This window comes from Alligator mississippiensis, chromosome 5 (assembly GCF_030867095.1).
Source record: "Alligator mississippiensis isolate rAllMis1 chromosome 5, rAllMis1, whole genome shotgun sequence".
In the NCBI taxonomy this organism is placed as follows: Eukaryota; Metazoa; Chordata; order Crocodylia; family Alligatoridae; genus Alligator; species Alligator mississippiensis.
The window spans coordinates 102,026,960-102,045,601 of record NC_081828.1 but is presented as its reverse complement, the minus strand read 5'-3'; positions in this window follow the sequence as shown (position 1 = coordinate 102,045,601).

The window sequence follows — 18,642 nt, the reverse complement described above, 5'->3', positions numbered from 1 at the left end:
GAAACAATGGCAGTAGGTCTAAAAATAGTTCCCTCTGAATGACTGAACCATCAAGTCCATGACCCTGCATTGATCCTCCCTGGCTCAAGATTTGAAAGACAAAGACTGCTGCAGATCCCACCCAAGCCACCATTACAGTCACCTAAAACTGCATGTCCTGACCAGGAATGCATATGGTCAGTGCACCAGGGGCTGGCCCTTGCCTGGGCAGGTCCCCTGCCACTGGGGTCACAGAAGGGGGAAGTGAAGACAGACCCAGTGGGGATGCCATCTTCACCTGGACCAGACCTGCTCCACATCATGCTGCCTATCAACCCAGAGGCCCTGCCGGTGACCCCCCCCCGGACAACACCTGCTGGACAAATATCCCGACTAGCCATTAAGGACCCCCTTCCAGCTATCATCCCCACTCTCTCTTCAGCCAAGGACTTGGACTCTGTTTCTCTTCCCTACCTGGACCCCAACCCTTCCACTGAGTCTCTTTCTCCTGCTACCATTGTGTGTGTGTGTGTGTGTGTGTGTGTGTGTGTGTGTACACCAATAACTTCATGGGGCTGTGTAGTGTGTTGCCTGTTTAATAAACCTGTTATTTTGAAACCTCGAGTTGCGGTTTTGTCTGTTTCCTGACTGTTTCCCCCTTGCTAACACTTATCTGCCCCTGAGCTCCCAGCTGTCTGCCTCAGTTTCCAGCCCCAGTCTCTCACCTGTCCACCTCAGTTTCCAGCCCTAAGCTCCCAGCTGTCTGCCTCTCATTTCCTTGCCACCAGGCTTTTCCCCTTGCACCAGTGACCTCAAGTAACCCTGTGCCACTTGACCTTAAGTAACCCCAACTCTCCTCTAGTCTACTGGTTCTAATCCTGGCCCCAGCAACTTTTACTCCAGGCACTTTCCCTGTCTCATTTTAACCCCCATCCTTCTCCCTCTTTCCCCTCCTTCTGGAGATCTTTGACCTTTTTTTCCCCCCTCCCATAGTCACCAAGTACCCTAGGTATCCCAAGTACCCTAAGCACACACATACACCCCACACCACCCAAGTTAGGAACTAACCTGCCTGTATGTGTAGGTGGGTGGTTTGTGTGTGAACTGGTGAATATACAGATATGTCATCATGTGTGTGATATACAAATTAGTGATCCATGTATGTGTATTGGGTGTATGGGTATTGACAATTGATTTTTGTCTAACTTTTGGTATGTATAGTATATAGATGCTTGAATTGGTGATAGGTGTGTGTGCATCTAGGCTGGTAATTTTGGATGCGTGTGTGTGCCTGAGTTGGTAGTGTGTGGGTGTATGCACCGTGTGTGTGTGTGTGTGTGTGTGTGTGTGTGTGTGTGTGTGTGTGTGTGTGTGTGCACGCGCGCACCTAATTGATTTTTGAGTGTGTGCATGTGCAATTGTATACCACACCCTCCTGTCTAACAGCACAATATTGAGATCCTGAGCATTGGCTTGACCCCACAGGGCAACAATTTGGGAGATAAGACGCACCTGGTGCTTTACACCTTAAAACCCTTTTTCATCCCACAGAATATTCATAGACTTTTAGGCAGAAGGGATCATCATAAACATCTAGTTTGACCTTGTGCAAAATTTATAGAAAGAATATGGTATAACTGACCTGAATACAAGGTATGTTTAAGTATATAACTATTTTGCTTTTTGAAATGTAGTTATGAAACACTCCATTTGGGAGGACCCATTCGTGTCAGTAATCCCCAACTGGAAGCATAAGGCTACCTGTGTAGAGCAATTTGCATGTTCATAGCTGCAGTGCATACTTGTACCACTTGATTTTTCCAAAGCATTAATACCTACATCTTTGACCTTGGAAGTGTATGAAATTCTCACTCTGACTCACAGGAATTCAGGTATGTGTTCCCTCAGTGGAAAAATATGCCATAATTGAGGTACCACTCAACCAAAAAGATAATAAACAATATGGGACAAAGTCATAACTTTTTAAGTCACTATATATACATAGCCTGAAACTGTCTAAATGTTGGAACAATTATGAATAAGCATTTCCTCAAACAGTATCTTAAAAGGTATCATCATAACTTATCCTCTTAAAAGTGCATACTTTATATATATATTTAAAATCTGGATAACAAATGAGCTGAATATTTTCCAGATGTATATAAACAGTTAACCATGCTAAACCAACTGAAGTTACAAATGTTCTGCAATAATTATAGATATCTGCTGAGTATAATACATTTCTAAAGAAACATTCCTTAAACTTGAACATTTTCTCAAACCCAACTGGAGGCAGGATGTGCTTACATTTGGAATAGGATTTCCTACCTCTGGGAGGCTTATTAAAGCTAGAATATACCATAAAACCACTTTAAAGCAATGAGTTTAGCAATTAGCAAGTGTACAGCAAATCATCAGAAAGACTTTGTTATTTCATAATGAAAGTTTTGCTTTAGTTTTTGCTAGAAAACCTCTTAATCAGTAATACAAATCCATATTTATTGCCATGGTTCTTATCAAAAGCATATGTTAAATGAAGGTGAATGAGGAGTTAAAAGATAGTTTTCATGGTAAAAATGTGGTTGAATTTTGATTAACATAGCATCTGTTAATCTACTCAGTCATACATCCCGGATGGTATTGTCCTAGAAAGAGTACAGGCCAACATTGAACGTTGTGGACAGTGCCCTACACTTCACTACTAGAGAACAAGTCATAAAGAGACTCAGTTACACCCTAGAGATTTTTAACAGAAGACCTTGATACTGATCATTAATTATGGTGACCATATGGATCGATGCGAGAGCTGGAACACTGCTCTGCCCCTTCAGGCAAAGGCAGGGATGGGGGGGGGGGGGGGTGCAGTGCAGCTCTGGTATTTCTATTCAGGCAGCTAAGGGCATCAATAATGGGCCATTAATGACCCATTGTTTTTTACTTTACAAGTGTTAACAATCATCTCCCCTTTTTAATGGTCATTCAACTAATCAAGCTAATCTATTTTAGGGCAATTTTGCTGTCTGCTAGTGCTTCCTATTTCACAGCTCATGCCACTATGCCTCCCCACCCCGCACCTGGGGGACACATTTTAATTTTCACTGTCTGGCTAGCTGGGACTGCCCCAGCCAAACTGAGAAGCATGGTCACCCTATCTATAATACATATTGCATATTCCTTGCATATTCCATAGTGCATATTCCTTGCAATAAATTACTGTGCACGTGTGAAAGCAGAAACAGATACTTCTAGTCCTTTTAGCAATAAAGAACATTGGTTAGTATTAAAAGTCAAAATGTTTAGTGTTTACTCAGTTTATGATCTTGCAAGGCACGGAGTGCTTCTTCAGAGACAGCAATTGCTCTCCACTCCATCTGGGACTGCGAAGGGGACATTGTACTAACAAGGTGAGACTAATGCTTGTTATAGTCCTCATTGGAAGGAGGGCAAATAAATGGTGCTCTTAGACTACGTCACTTATCTGAATGGCTTGTTTTCATGAATTGAGAATATTTCAGCTCCTGGGAAGAGCTTTGGGATCTACCCTACTACAATGCTTTACAAGATCCAAGATATATAGAAGGTTTAACAAAAGTTTTGGCATTTTGTGTTTTTATAAAAAAACATTTGACATTACGTAACAATTTTCCATAATCCAGGACAGGTACTTTTTAGGTCTATTAATGGCCTCTCCTAATTTATCAACACTACTGGTATTTCTACTTCTGCCACAATTTTAGTATTAGGACATTATTTAAAATGTTCTTAAACATTTTTATTGTGACAGAAAATTGAGTTGACATCAATTATTTTTGATGGATGGAGACTGGGTTGTACAACATATTTGTAGGTCAGAGTGTAAGGTTTGACCTAGAAACTACTATGCAAAGCCTAAGCAGAAGTGAATGTTGTGTGTCGAATGCCCATCTGCAATGATAAGGGGCAGACAGTCTTAGATAGAGGAAGCTTGAAAACAAAAAACAGAATCAGAGGTACTGGAGCAAAGAGCTCATTAAAATACTAAAAATCACACCCCGAGGCGGGGAAGATATATGCTAATGGAACATATATGTACGTTAATGAGATACATAGCTAAAACACAGGTATAGAGACATGCTCAGTAAAGAACTCCTTGCGTCACTCCTTTATAACCAATTAGCAAACAAGGATGCTTATGAAGATTCAACCTCTGGTATATAAGGGGCTCAGTATTGAATGTGCGTGTGCTTGTCTTGGGAGATTATTCTGCTTGCACCTTTTATTGCTAGCAATAAATCATTTTTATACTTTCACCCCTGGTATCTTTATTGGCCTTTGCATACCGGGCACGAACCCAGACTTGGGCTGGGGCCTAACAAGAGCAAGTTTTTCTTCAGCACAGACTGAATCAGGAGTTAGCAATTTAAATTATCCAGCAGTTTAAATCTTTTACACATGCTCTGGACATGCAGGTTTGAGAGCCGCTCTAAATAAAACACCACGTGTCTTGTGTATCAGGGTCTCCACACTTCAAAATGGTGGTGGGAGTGCTTGAACTAATATATATATGTTTGTTTGTTATAGAAGCAAAGTGAAAACAATTCATACTGCCTTTTTCGGCATCTGTGAATAGAATTACTGAAACAGTCCAAGATAAGGATTAGTACCCTACCGCCTACAGGCTGGATATGACCCATAAACAGCTGGGATCTGACCCTCAAGAGCCTGATTTGATGTGGGGGTAGAGGGAAGGAGGAATGTACTGATGTAAAAAGGTTCTGTTGCAAGGAACTCAGAAAGACACAAAATTTCAGAATGTTTTTGACATGATGGCTTCCTGTTCAAAATCTCTAGGTTTATCTTTTGAAGAATATATAGGTGTTTAAGTATGTAAGTGTGCTAATGTTGTGCAACACCTTTAAAAGGATCTCATTCCCTTTGGTTTGTTAGGCCCCAGCTCAAGTCTGGGTTCGTGCCCGGTATGCAAAGGCCAATAAAGATGCCAGGGGTGAAAGTATAAAAAAGATTTATTGCTAGCAATAAAAGGTGCAAGCGGAATAATTTCACAGAACAAGTACACCAGATATTCAATACTAAGCCCCTTATATACAGGGGTTTGAACCTTCATAAGCATCCTTGTTTGCTAATTGGCTATAAAGGAGTGACGCAAGGAGTTCTTTACTGAGCATGTCTCTATACCTGTGTTTTAGCTATGTATCTCATTAACATACATATATGTTTCATTAGCATATTTCTTCCCCACCTAGGGGTGTGATTTTTAGTATTATAATGAGCTCTTTGTCCCAGTACTCTGATTCTGTTTTTGTTTTCAAGCCTCCTCTATCTAAGACTGTCTGCTCCTTATCATTGCAGATGGGCATTCGTCACATAACATTCACTTTTGCTTAGGCTTTGCATAGTAGTTTCTAGGTCAAACCTCACAGGTTGAGAATCACTGCAGTAGAACAGTACTGATATAACTAAAAAAAAAGATATTAGCTGAATATATTTTCCATAGGTTGTATAAGTGAAGCATTAGAATTCTTGCCTGTTACCCTCTGAGTGGTATTGCTGTCTACATTGTTCGTTTGGGTTTTTCTTTTTCTTTCTTTTTTTTTGGGGGGGGGGGGGGTCATCCCCTTGCCTTCTTCCTTCAGCCTTTAAATGTTTCAACTTTATCTTAAGATAAAACTACACTGACAGTTAAGAAACCAGCTCCTCTGTCTCTATGTCCTTTTTTCCCCTTGCTGTGACTATTAGCTTTTCAAAAAGAAAGATGGGGCAGATTTATGCAGAATCAATTTTGCCTGATTCAGATAAAGAATAAACAATTATTTAATCTCAAAATACTATTATTTTGATTTCCAGCTAGGCAGCCCAAGGAAAATAATTTGTGCATGCTCTTTCATGCAGGCCAGATTTACCTTTGACTTTTTACTGTAAGGTCCTGAGCTATGATATAGCATAAGCTGAGAAATACGAAAGCAAAAAATAGAAATGCTCCATTGCAGTATGTGTGTGTTAATGGATAAAACCTCTGCATAATGAGCTTTTACTCTCATCATTCTTCATCTGCATTTTTAGCTGTATCATGTCACTGTAGATACCTCAGTAAGAACAGCAGATGTAATTTTCAAAGTATATTAGTATTTCAGATGTTTAATACACACATAAATAACAAGCTTTTTTTCTCCTAAGTGCACATTAGCTCTTCTTTGTTGTGCAGCTGGTAAAAGATGGGATATTGCAAAACAGCTATTTAAATGTAAAATCAACAAGCTAATAATAGCAATAGAAAACCCAGAGTCCTCCATCTTAGAAAATTAACCATCTTCTAGGAAGAAATGTACCCCAAGAGCTTTAAGAACTTGCTTCTCTATTAAAATTAATTCAATCACTGTGCATTCTGAATAGAAACAACCTATTCTTGGACAGGGATCACCAAACTACAAACTGTGGGATGGACATAGCCCATAAAAAACCTTGACTTAAAAAGGTCTGATTTGGTGGCAGGGGTGCTGATTTAAAGGGGTTCTGTTGCAAAGAATTCAGAAATCCCACAACACATCGAAACAGTTCTGACACTAGTTGAAACCTCTGGATTTGTTGTTAATCATGTGTAGGTGCTTGCATACCTGAGCATTAATGCTGCATGGAATCCTTAAAAGCATCTTGCAAGTTTTAACATTTGTATTTTGAATTAGATTCAAGTTTTTTACAACTTTTAGTGCTATATTTTGCACCATCCTCCAGGAAAAGACCAAGCTTAGTTCTAGTGAATGCACAGGAGGCTTTTTATGGAACTACTGGACACTAAGGGTGTGTGAAGTGGGCCCTATTTGATTCAGATTTGGCCCAAATCAGGGACAGTGATTTGATTCATTGATTTGTATCACTGTCCCCAATTTGATTTAGCTGAATCCGAAATTGAAGATTTGATGACTATTTGGAGAATTGGTGATTTGGACATAGACACAGCTTTAAATGTTTTTTTCTACATACCTCAGGGTACTAGTGCAGCTTGTGAATGCTGCAATGCTGAGGCAGATGGACTGTCTCAAAGGAGTGCAGGTGGGTCCTCCACATTCTCAGCGGTGAACCCAGAAGTGGACCTGAAGTACTTCCAGTCCACTTCCAGGTGCACTGGGGAGCATGCTGGAGGGCCCCCTGGTCCCCCTCAGCTTGGCAATCAGCTGTGGAAGGACCCCAGGTGCACCACCCGCCAAACCTAGGAGGAACCAGTTGTAGTGCCAGAGAGGTGCGTGCTCCCTGGCAGACCCAGAAGTGCTTCTGGTCCACTTCCAGACCTACTGCTGAGCACCCTGGGGAGCCCCCTGAACTTCTGTGGCACACTCTATATGCCCCAGCATCACAGCATTCATGAGCCACCTGCTACCTAGAGGTATGTGGAAAATACATTTAAAGCTACATCTATGTCCGAATTTCCAAATCTCTCCAAGCTGATTCAGATAAGCCTGATTCGGTTTGGAGAGATTAAAGGGCCCTCTGATTAGATTCAGATTTGGAGATCTGGTCACCAAATCAGGCCAAATCAAATCAGGGACCAAAGCTTCACATAGCCCTACTGGATACACATTAATAATTTTCTATTATCCCTGATGCTATGGGTCTCAGCTGATTCAGATCATCCTGTGCTGTTTAGAACCCTGACACAAATTACACTTAGGATGTGAATAACCCGTTAATCATGTCTTAAGCAATTACCTGGCAACACGTTAATGCAATTAACAAATAAACCAAGAAAATATACCACAAAGTTAGTACACAAAAAACTGCGACTTTATGGCTGGTTCCTATCACATCATTAATTGAAGGTGTGGTCAGGGTTCCCAGCTTCCAGAGTGCATTGCAACCTTTGATTCCCACATGCTCCAGAGGCTAACAGTGCCAATCTGATGATTGCCACAACCAGCCTTGCAGGCCTATCAGAGTCAAAGGCTATGATGGGCCCCCAAGGCTGGACCCATGATCAGTTGTCACACCCAGGCACAGGGGTGCATTGGAACCCTTGACTGCAGTATACTCCCTTGGCTGGGAGCAATGGCAGATCAGGGCTCCCAGGCTTCAGGGCACAGCTGGAGTCAAAGGCTCCACTGTGCCCCTGCAGCTGGGAGCTCTGATCAGCTGTGTCCCGGGGGAGAACAGGGGAAAGGACCCTGAACTATAAATGGGGACCCCCAGGGATGAGAACCACATGAGAAAAAGAAAGTAAACACAAAAATAACACAAAGAAAATACTCACCCGCAATAGGACCCGTGGCGCAGCTGCAACAAGGGAAGAAACCCACGCGGATCATGAGCCGCACCTTCATACGACTGAAGCCAGCTGGTGACATCATCGGCAATCACCGGCCATCAGGAATAAAATGAACCACCGGTGAAGGTGGAAAGGGAGAGAGAGCAGAGCCAGAGGAGGCACCAACATGGGGTGCCACCTGGGATTCTCTCTGGGAGAGATAGCCGGCAGGGGCTCCCTGCTCCAGCAGACAGCTCACTGGTAGGAATGAGGAGCTAGAAGAGGCTCCTGATGCCGGTGAAGGCAGCAGGAGTGGAGGGGCCAGAGAGCCAGATGAGGCTCTATTCTAGTGCAGGTGGGATTGTTGGGGAACCAGGCGGGAGCAATGAGAGGGGCTGCAAAATGAGGCAGCAAGAGGCTGGGTGCCAACCTGGAATGTAAGAAGCGGCCAGGCTTTCACGGAGGTGCTGTTAGGCGCCCAAAGAGAGATGTCCCTAATGGGAGAGGAAAGGAGTGGTGCCACAGCCTGCAGAGGACTGATTAAAGGGGGAGACAACCCAGGTGAGAGGCCACGGGCTACCCCAGCCACACAGAGGGTTTAGCCCTTGCAGGTTCTTAGGAAGTAAGGTGCCCTGTGCCCTGGCAGAAGGACCAGGGAGAAGACTGCACGCGTCCCTCGCAACATAGTAGTGTTTTGTTTTTGTGTGTTCCTTGTGTTTTCCCCTTTTGGAGGGGTTGAGGAGGAGGACCAGGTGACACTGGCTAGATAGCTGCAGTGGAGCTCCTTTTGTGCTCCACCTTTGTTTGGGGCACAGGTCAGGTGTTGTGCCCTAGAGGGAGTCGGTCTCAGGACCAAAGTTAGAGATCGCAGATAACTATAGGCTAATTAAGCGTGTCACCCTCAGGGAGCTAGTACTCCAGATGGGAGAGGGCTACCAAGGTTGCCATAACCAGGAGTACAACAGAATTAGGAGTACGGCCAGGAAGACTCAGGGATCTGCTGAGGGTTGGTGTGAGGCCAGGATGTAGGAGAGGTGGAGCCTCACACAGGGACCCCAAGTGGTGAGTCCCCGTGCTGGTATAATATTCAGAGTCGTGACAGGAGAGATTGGCGGAGGCTGCTCTGGGTATAAACACTTACTTGACAGCCTATAGGAGATCGTAGGTCGAACACCACAGGCCACTCTGGCCAAGGCCACTTGTGACTGGATGTTCGAGGCCAGGCGGACACAGGCTGAAAGCTCCAACCTTTGGAGTCTCATGGTGCATCCCCTTCAACTGATCCAAGCTCCCAGCAATGGGAGCTTGCTATTTATCAGTGCAGGGGGAGCCCAGGATCTGATCCTGGGCCAGTAGTATGGCTTGATGAGATCTCATACTCAACCCCACAGTCACGCTTCCTGCCATTCACATATGGCATGGCAGGAAGCATGATTGGAGAGATCATACATCAGATCCTACTACACCATAAATGGCACATCTTCCAGGGTTCACTAAGCAGGGCTTCTTTAACTTTGTCTACTTTGAGTCATATTCCAACCACACCAAGCACCTCAGCCTAGGAAAGGAACATGTCTTGAACTTTTAAGTTTAATCAAATACAGTATTATATTACCCAAACTATCAGAGTGATAAACCAAGCTGGTACTGAAGAAGCCCAAGTCCATGTCAATGTCTAGTTTCAGAGTTAACAAAGTAGTTATCATTATGAAGAGTATGAAAACTGGTAGGTGAGTCTCATACAAAACAGGTTAGAGGAAAAAGTTAGTTACCTAATTAAACCAAAAATTTTTGGTAAATTTTGATTTCAGTGAAGCCTTTCAGGTTTTATCAAAACATCAGTTTTCAATAAAATCCTCTGATGAAAGGTCAGTTTGATGAGACATCATGATAAAAATTAAAACCCTTTCATTACCAATCTTATTATGAGAACATTAGGTCTGATCAGCTCTAATGGAAAGTGAATAAACTTCTATTTCTGCACCAGATTTAAGACAATGCTGGGTGGGAATGGGAGGAGAGACACTGTCAATATAAGAATCACATTAAGGAAAGAATAGAAGCCTTTTCAGAAACAGGAGTAGAGGATCTTAAAAATTACAAAAATAAGCAGGAAGAATGAAAAGTTCATATAGCATCTAAAATTACTTAAATCTCTAGCTTTAAGCTTAGTAGTTTTCTAGTAAACAGTATCATTTAACTCCTCTAGCTTGTCTTTGCTTCAAAAATAATATTTGGTGCTTATAGCACTTTATACTTCAAAATGCTTCCTTAATTGCTTAAGTTGAAGTGCTAGATGGAAAAACTGGCTTGCTCAAACTCCTGCAAAGAGACAGGGTTCTTGACTCCCCATCCTGTGTTCAGAGCAACAGAACATCCCTCTTACAACCATTAATGCTTAGAAAATAGGGTAATTACTATACATTTTAGGAATTAAATCTGGGCTTTCATACCTATGAAACATTACGGAACATTTAGCAATTATTGAAAACTTGAATTTTTGGGGGTTTGGGGGTTTTTTGCTTTAAAAAGAGCATTTCCTCTTGCACATTCACCTGCACCTCTCATCTGAGCAGGAAACAACTTTGCAGTGGTAACAGGATGTAATTGCCATGGCAACAAGCTGTTTTGGAATCACTTCTGAATCAAGCAGCAGGAAAAGGTTAGTAGTTAGGATCAAGGCCATTATTCAAAGTATAATAAACAGGTATATAGCAAATTAAATGGTCTTCTTATAACACATTACAAGTATGAAAGTCCCCCTTTAATCAATACAATGGAGTGACATATAAAATCATTGTAAAGTAACAATTTATTCCCAAGCTTTTATACTCCTAGGATCAAGGTAATTTAAAAAAAAATCCTTTTTAGCCAGTAATGCTCAACCTTCAGCCCATGGAGCTGTGTCACCTAGTCTGCAGTGCTCCCCACAGGTCCAAAAAATTGGCAGCAGAGAAGCAGTGGCACACTTCCCCACCACCATATTTCTGCCACACTTCCCCCACCACCAAATTTCCTGCTTTGTGGACCAGACGACAGGGCCCTATGCACCAGGCCTGATCTAGCATACAAAGGGTCAGGCGTCAGGAACTGGGCAGTGGGCCTAATCCAGTGTGCACAGGGCTAACCTGATCTGGCAGGCACAGGGCTGAGGCCAGAAGAGCAGATCCAAACTAGCACACATGAAGCTGGGGCCTGATTTCAGATACAGGCCTGAGGCCCTGAACCAGATCACACCTGCATGCTGATGCCATACTGGATCAGCCCCATGGAGCCATCCTATGCACTAGATCTAGCCAACAGACTGGCCCAACACCACTCATTCAGCCCACAACCCAGAAAATTTAGGCACCACTGTTCTTAATTATTACTACTATGCAGAAAGTCAACCTGTCCTGTCCTTTCTCCACTTCCCCTGTACTAGTAGTCACCCATATTCTTCGTAGCTTCTACCACAAAGACAATAAAGGTAAGAAAGTAATTATTCCCCCACACCTATGTCCTTAAGTGCTGCCACTACATAAACGGAATCCCCTGAAAAACTGTAGTTTTACATCATCAAAACATTACACATCAGGTAATGTAGCAGTGTTGGCTATAATCTGTAGGATCTTTCTGAAGTTTTCCTAACAAAGAGATAGCACAGTGCCACAATGTAGGCAAATACCCTGAATCTGGGTTTGCTTAGTGGGGTTGTGTGTTAAATAAACTAAAGTTAGAGACAGCAGCACTCTCTAACAGAAAGATTCTTTCTGCACAAGTAGTAACTAATAAATATGGTGAAAAAATAAAAAGGTGACATTTTTGGTGAGGAGAGGACTAGATTCGATTTTAAACAGAGAGACTGATTCACATTCTATGCAAGGACCTCAAAAATCCTGAACATGGGAGGGAAAAGGTAAGATCAGGGAGTAAGAGAGCACATTGGCCTGGCTGGAGTGAAATGGTTTTTCCTTAATATTTATCATTAAGTGACACAGTGATTGTTCAGCAGACAAGGTTCCTTGGGTGAATTTGATATCTTTTATTAGACCAACCCAAATAGTTGGAGAAAAGTTATTAAGCAAGCTTTGGGGTTCCAAAAATCTTCATCAGGCTAAGGAAGTGTCAGCAGTTGGTGTGTACTCTTCCTGGATGGAATGAAAAGTAAACAAGCCAGGGGCTGGGCTGGGGAGTCAGTTGCCAGGCAGATTATAATGTATCAAAAATCCAATGTCTATGTTTAGTCCATGATCTCTAGTATCCAGGAGGTTGATGAAATGGAGCTCATAGGCTCGTCTCTGGGAAGTGTTGTTCTGTGATTGAACAGTGATTGTTCTGAATTCAAAACTTCTCTTTTTTTTGGTTTTATCTGGCATTTTAACTTCTTGAAATAAGAACTAGAATGACATTTGTGATGCCCATTATTTAATGAGGCCCTCAAAAAAATTGTCTCGTGAGATCATAGCAGTGAACACTGTTTTAAATAATGTTCCAGTGAAATTAAGTGAATGATATAATAATGTTGGGGATGTTGATGAAAGAAACATTTCAAGACATTTCCATTAAATTACTCAATAGTAATTGTTAGTCTCTTTTCAGTTTAGTATGTTAACAAATAAATTAGCAATTACTAAACTGGTAAGGTAATAGCAATAAATGAGACAATATATCACACTGACAAGGAAAACATGACAAACTTGTTAGAGATAGGAAACATAAGGTATGGTTCAATGGAAACAGTCAAACAAACTGCTTCAATAATCTTTAAAAGTGCACATGCACATACACACACCAGTCCCAACTCACATTCTATAATCTCCATATTTCCATTGCTAACAACATGGGGTTTGCCATTCTAGATAAGGCAAATAGATGCTCACATGTGGTCTTTTTAATGCTGGCTGCTGTCCAACACAAAGTGTTGGTCTCCTTTGAACAGTGGGAATTGGACTAGATGATCTCCTGAGGTCCCTTCAATCCCTCTTCCTTTCTATGATTTATATATGAGCTTTTTTTCCCTGTGGCACACTTGCTACTATTTTGTTGCTTTTAATGGGGAGAATGATTAATCTCCAATTTCAAGATCAAACTTAGAACAATACTTCCAAATTTCTTCATAGAATACATTTCCTTTGTTTGAACTGGCTTCTAATCATAGAACATGAGGGTTGGAAGAGACCTCAGGAGGTCATCTAGTCCCACCCTCTGCTCAAAGCAGGACTATCCCCAGCTATATCATCCCAGCCAAGGCTTTGTCTAGCCAGGCCTTAGAAACCTCCAGGGATGGAGATTCCACGATGTCTCTGGGTAGGCTGTTCCAATTCTTTACTACCCTTCTTGGGAGAAAGTTTTTCCTAATATCTAACTTAAACTTCCCTTGCTGCAACTTGATACCATTGCATTTTGTTCTATCATCTGCTGTCACTGAGAACAGTTTTGCTCCATCCTCTTTGGAACCAACCTTTAGGTAACTGAAGGCTGTTATTAAATCCCCCCTCAGTCTTCTCTCCTCCAGACTAAAGAAGCCCAGTTCATAGATTTCACAGAAATTAGGGCTGGAAGGGACCTTGGGAGATCATCGAGTCCAGCACCCTGCCCCAAGGGCAGGAAGTCAGCTGGGGTCAAAGGATCTTAGCAAGTTAAGCATCCAAACACTTCTTAAAGGAGTCCAAAGTAGGTGCTTGCACCACCTCTGGAGGGAGCCTATTCTAGGCCTAGGGGGCCCGGACAGTAAAGAAATTCTTCCTTATGTCCAGCCTAAAACATTCTTGGAGGAGTTTGTGACCATTGGGGGGCTCTGGTGAACAGATGTTCCCTCAGATCCTGATGCACACCCTTGATGTACTTATAGGCAGCCACCAGGTCATTCCTGAGCGTGCACTTTTTCAGGCTGAAGAGTCCCATGGTTCTCAGCCTCGCTTCATAAGGCCTATTCTCCTGCCCTCTGATCATGCGTGTGGCTCTCCTCTGGACTCTCTCAAGCTTCTCCACATCATTCCTAAATTGTAGAGCCCAGAATTAGATGCAGTACTCCAGCTGTGGCCTCACCAAGGCCGAGTATAGTGGGAGGATGACGTCCTGGGATTTACATGAGAAACATCTATGGATGCAAGCCAGAGTTTGGTTTTCTTTAGCAGCTGCAACTTCACATTGGTGGCTCAGTTCCCTCAGCCTCTCCTCATAAATAATGTGCCCCAGCCCCTGAACCATTTTTCTTGCTCTCTGCTGGACTCTCTCCAATTTGTCTACAGACTTTCTGTGGGTGGAGAGAGGGCAAAACTGGACACAGTACACCAGATATAGCTTCACCAGTGCAAAACAGAGGGGAAGAATCACTTTCCTCAATCTGCTGGCAATGCTCCTACTCATGCAGCCCAATATGTCACTAGCTTTTGCAACAAGGGCACACTGTTGACTCATATTCAGCTTATTGGTTGCTGTAACCCCCAGGTCCTTTTCTGCAGAGCTGCTGCTTAGCCAGTCAGTTGCTAGCATGTACTGGTACATGGGATTGTTCTGTCCCATGTGCAGGATTTTATATCTGTTCATATTTAACTTCATTAGATTTTTTTGGTTCAATCCTGCAATTTGTCTAGAATGCTCTGAATCCTAGCCCTACTCTCCAGTGTATGTCCTACTCTCCCCAGCTTAGTGTCATCTGCAAACTTGCTGAGGGTGCACTCCATCCCATCTTCTATGTTGTTGATGAAGATATTGAACAATCCACTTGATACCTGCCAACTAGACATTGAGCCATTGATTACTACTCTTTGAGCCCAATGATCCAGCCAGTTTGAATCATTTGAAGTACACAATTACTTCAGTGCAAGCAATTTTTCACACAGGAATGTTTTTGTATGTTTCAGCCTTGATTTAAAACAGAGAAAGAGAGAGAGAGAGAAACTTTTAGCAAAAATTTCCCTCTTTTGTCAGACAGTCCTTGGAGATTTTCTTCTGTTTACCCAAATAAGGCCAAAACTGCAATAGTAGATATTCTTTAAATAGCCCTTCATCCTATTCTATTTTTATCATTGCAATTTCTGTACTGCATCTTTACACCAGCTTTACTTCTAAAGAATGTGTACTTGTTCAGTTTTGCCATGTGCTGAGGTTGCTCAATAAAACATTAAAAAGCAGAGCACACAAAAAAATCATGCATCAATTTTGTACTTTTCGTTTCAGCATTTAATGAATCCCTTCTCCCTTTTCTATTACTCACTCCTTGATTTTCCACTGGGGGAAAAAAAAAACAAAAAACAAAAAACAGGGAAAAGGTCAAGAAGTGAAATATAGGAGAAAATACCCCATTCCACCCAGAATTGAATGGTAAGTGTTTTCTTTATTTCTTCTGCCTTTTCTATCCCAGACTAGATTTGCAGTGCAAATCAAACAAGGCAAGTAACAGAAGGACAAAGTGGAACCAAAGGTCAAACACTGAAAATCAAAATTGTTTAGATAGCTAATATAAATGTTTTCTATAATATATATATATATATATATATATATATATATATATATATATATATATATTGGAATTACATTTATTGGCTAAACTTGGAGTTCTGATGAAACCTCATTTTGGTGGAAAAAATGTGGTTGGAAATTTTTAAACAGCTTTAACAATATCAGCAAAACATTTTGAGCATAATAGAAGCAATAAGCACTAATCCATGATCAGAGGAACTAGGCCTGCATACATGAGGCTGAATTTAGCTCAGTACAGCATGTTTAGGCAATATCAAGATCTCATAGGATAGTTAAACAGTTTCTGATGGCACAGATTTGTATGCCAATATTTCTCTGAGACTTAAATGAATTTAGGTAGCATAACTCTATGTGCTGGACTATAGTGTTTATTGTAATATTTCTGTTTTAAATGTGTTCATGTTAAATTGATGCATGCAGGATTCTACCTAAAAAACTAGTGCACAGAGAAAGAAGGGTTAATACGGTCCCTGCTAAGTGCTAGGACTACCTACCTACAGGACAAGATAAGAGAGATCTTCAGTATCAATAGGGTTTTCATAGCCATGTTTATGGCTCAAGTAGGCTCTGCACACATCCTTTGGAGCAGATTGCCTACAGGTGTCAAATGCAAGAGACTGAACTGAACATGACCATGGGCAAGGATTGTGAACAAGAAGAGATTCTGCTTCTGAGGACAGAGACCACTGACACAGATTTGAGGACTTGTGGCTGGGCAGACTGGAGAAGGGACAGTTGAGGTAACATGGGAGGCTTAGGGCTGGATTGAGGACAGAGGGACTGCTTAACCCTTTGGAGGGGGCAGAGCGTCTTTGGCTGAGTGGTCTCTGCCCCAGTAAACAGCTTCATTCAAAAGGAACCATCTGTTTTACTGCTTGGAACTTCTCCCCAACAAGAGATTAAATACCTCTCAGGAGCAAAACTACATGCTAACTCTTTGAGTCAGGGGTCACAGATAATCTAAGAGGGTCAGGGACTGAAAAGTTAGGATCTCAGAGTGAGCAGGAGCCAGGGATCCTCCCCTGCTCTAGAAACCAGAGTCATTGTAAGTAAACACCCACCTAACCAGGGGGAGGGGGAGGGAGAGTATCTGCATTTCCCGACTTGTCATGCTTTTAACTATCTTCATTGGTGACCTCAGAACAAGTAGTAGGAGAGGCCTAACAAAATTTGAAAATGAAGCCAATTTGAGAGATGACGTTAGTACAAAGGACTATTTGGATATAAAGGAAGAAATGTTTTATCTTCAACATACAAGTAATAGAAATGAGATTAAATTCAGTAATTAAAAAATGCATGACTTAGATGAATATCAAGAATTTCTGCTCTAACTTCAGTCCTTATCAATGGGGAATTTCAGAGGAGGAATCAGACCTGGTTATATTTATAAATCATAGGACAACTAAAAGCCACATTGTCATCATTACCATGTGAAATGTGATGTAGAAAAGGCAAATATGATCCTAGTATGCATCAGGAAAAGAATTTCCAGAAGGTACAGGGAAGTTTTAATGCAACTGAACTTTCACACACGAGACACCCTAGAATATCATATAGAATTCTGTTGCCCCATGTTCAGGAAAAATGAATTCAGCGTGGAACAGCTGTAGAGAAAGGCTACTCAAATAATCAGCAGAATAAAAATCCTGTTTCACAAGAGACTTAAAGATGATGGATGTAACAAAGCAAAGTCTGTGTGATATGATAGGATTTCCTTCTATAGAAACATGGCAGGGTAAGGGGTGAAGGAGTGATAGAGAAACACAAAAGGAAGGAGAAGAGCTATTTCTGATAAAAGACAACACTGTCAGAAGGAAAAATGGCTAAAAATTGTCCGGGGATAAATTTAGACTGGAAATTAAGCAACAGAAAAATGAGGTCTGGAACAATCTGTCAATAAATCTGTCAATAGTGGGGACAAAAAAAAAGGAAGCAATTTTTCTGATATGGTTGTCCTGTCTCAATAGTACCTGTGTGGTATCAAGAAAGCCAAGACAAACTGAGTTTGAACACACATTTTCAAATATTATAATATAATGGAATGAAGTTGTCAATATCATAAAGAAAAAAAATAAAGTTGAAAGAGATTTTATTTATGTGTTTGTTTAAAGTAAGTTCTCTTTTTAAAAACTCAAGTGCAAAGAAGATTTGCATCTTTAAATTCTTCAGTTAATGACCAAGAGAATGGTTGCCAGGCAGTAGCAAAGAATAGGTGGCCATGGAAAAGGGGATGTTTAATTGCAAATAAAATGTTAAAAACATGACAAATAAAACAGGTATCCACACTGTTGATCCAAGCCAGCACCAAAAATAGTGAATACTTTTGAAAAACATACTGACCATGCCACAAGAAATAGACAGTATTTTTTGTCTATATAGAAACACCCTTGTAGTTTAGGATGAGTAGGTATCTCAAATGATAGAAAGACATCTTGTCACAACAAATCTGAAAAGTATAACAGTGCAGTAAGACAAACAGGAGTATAGGAGGAGATATGACACCAGAGACTAAAGACAGTCTCAGATATGTTGCCTGCTGCATGGGTCTTGAAGGAAGTACATACCACAAAGAAAGCATGCAACCTTCAGAAGTGGATGCTAAGGACAATATTCAGTACTGGTGTAGCTTTTGCAGACCATAAATTAGGCATTGGGCTTGCTGTACATTTCAACCTGTATTATTTCCCAATTCTGTGTATTTTTTCCCAGCTCTTAACAAAATTTGTTTGTACAATCAACCCCATGGTTTTAAAAGTAATGTGGGAATTTCATTCTGTAGATGCTGAAGAGGAAGAACAATGTTTGAGAAGAGGCAGTTCAAAAACATGCACACTAAGGCATCTTTTTTAAAAAAGGTGGTCAGATCTAAAAATACATGTGTGAAGTATAACGATCATGGATGAGAACACAGCTGAAAAAAAGCTGGTAAGTTGATATGCATAACAGGGAAACATTCACAAATT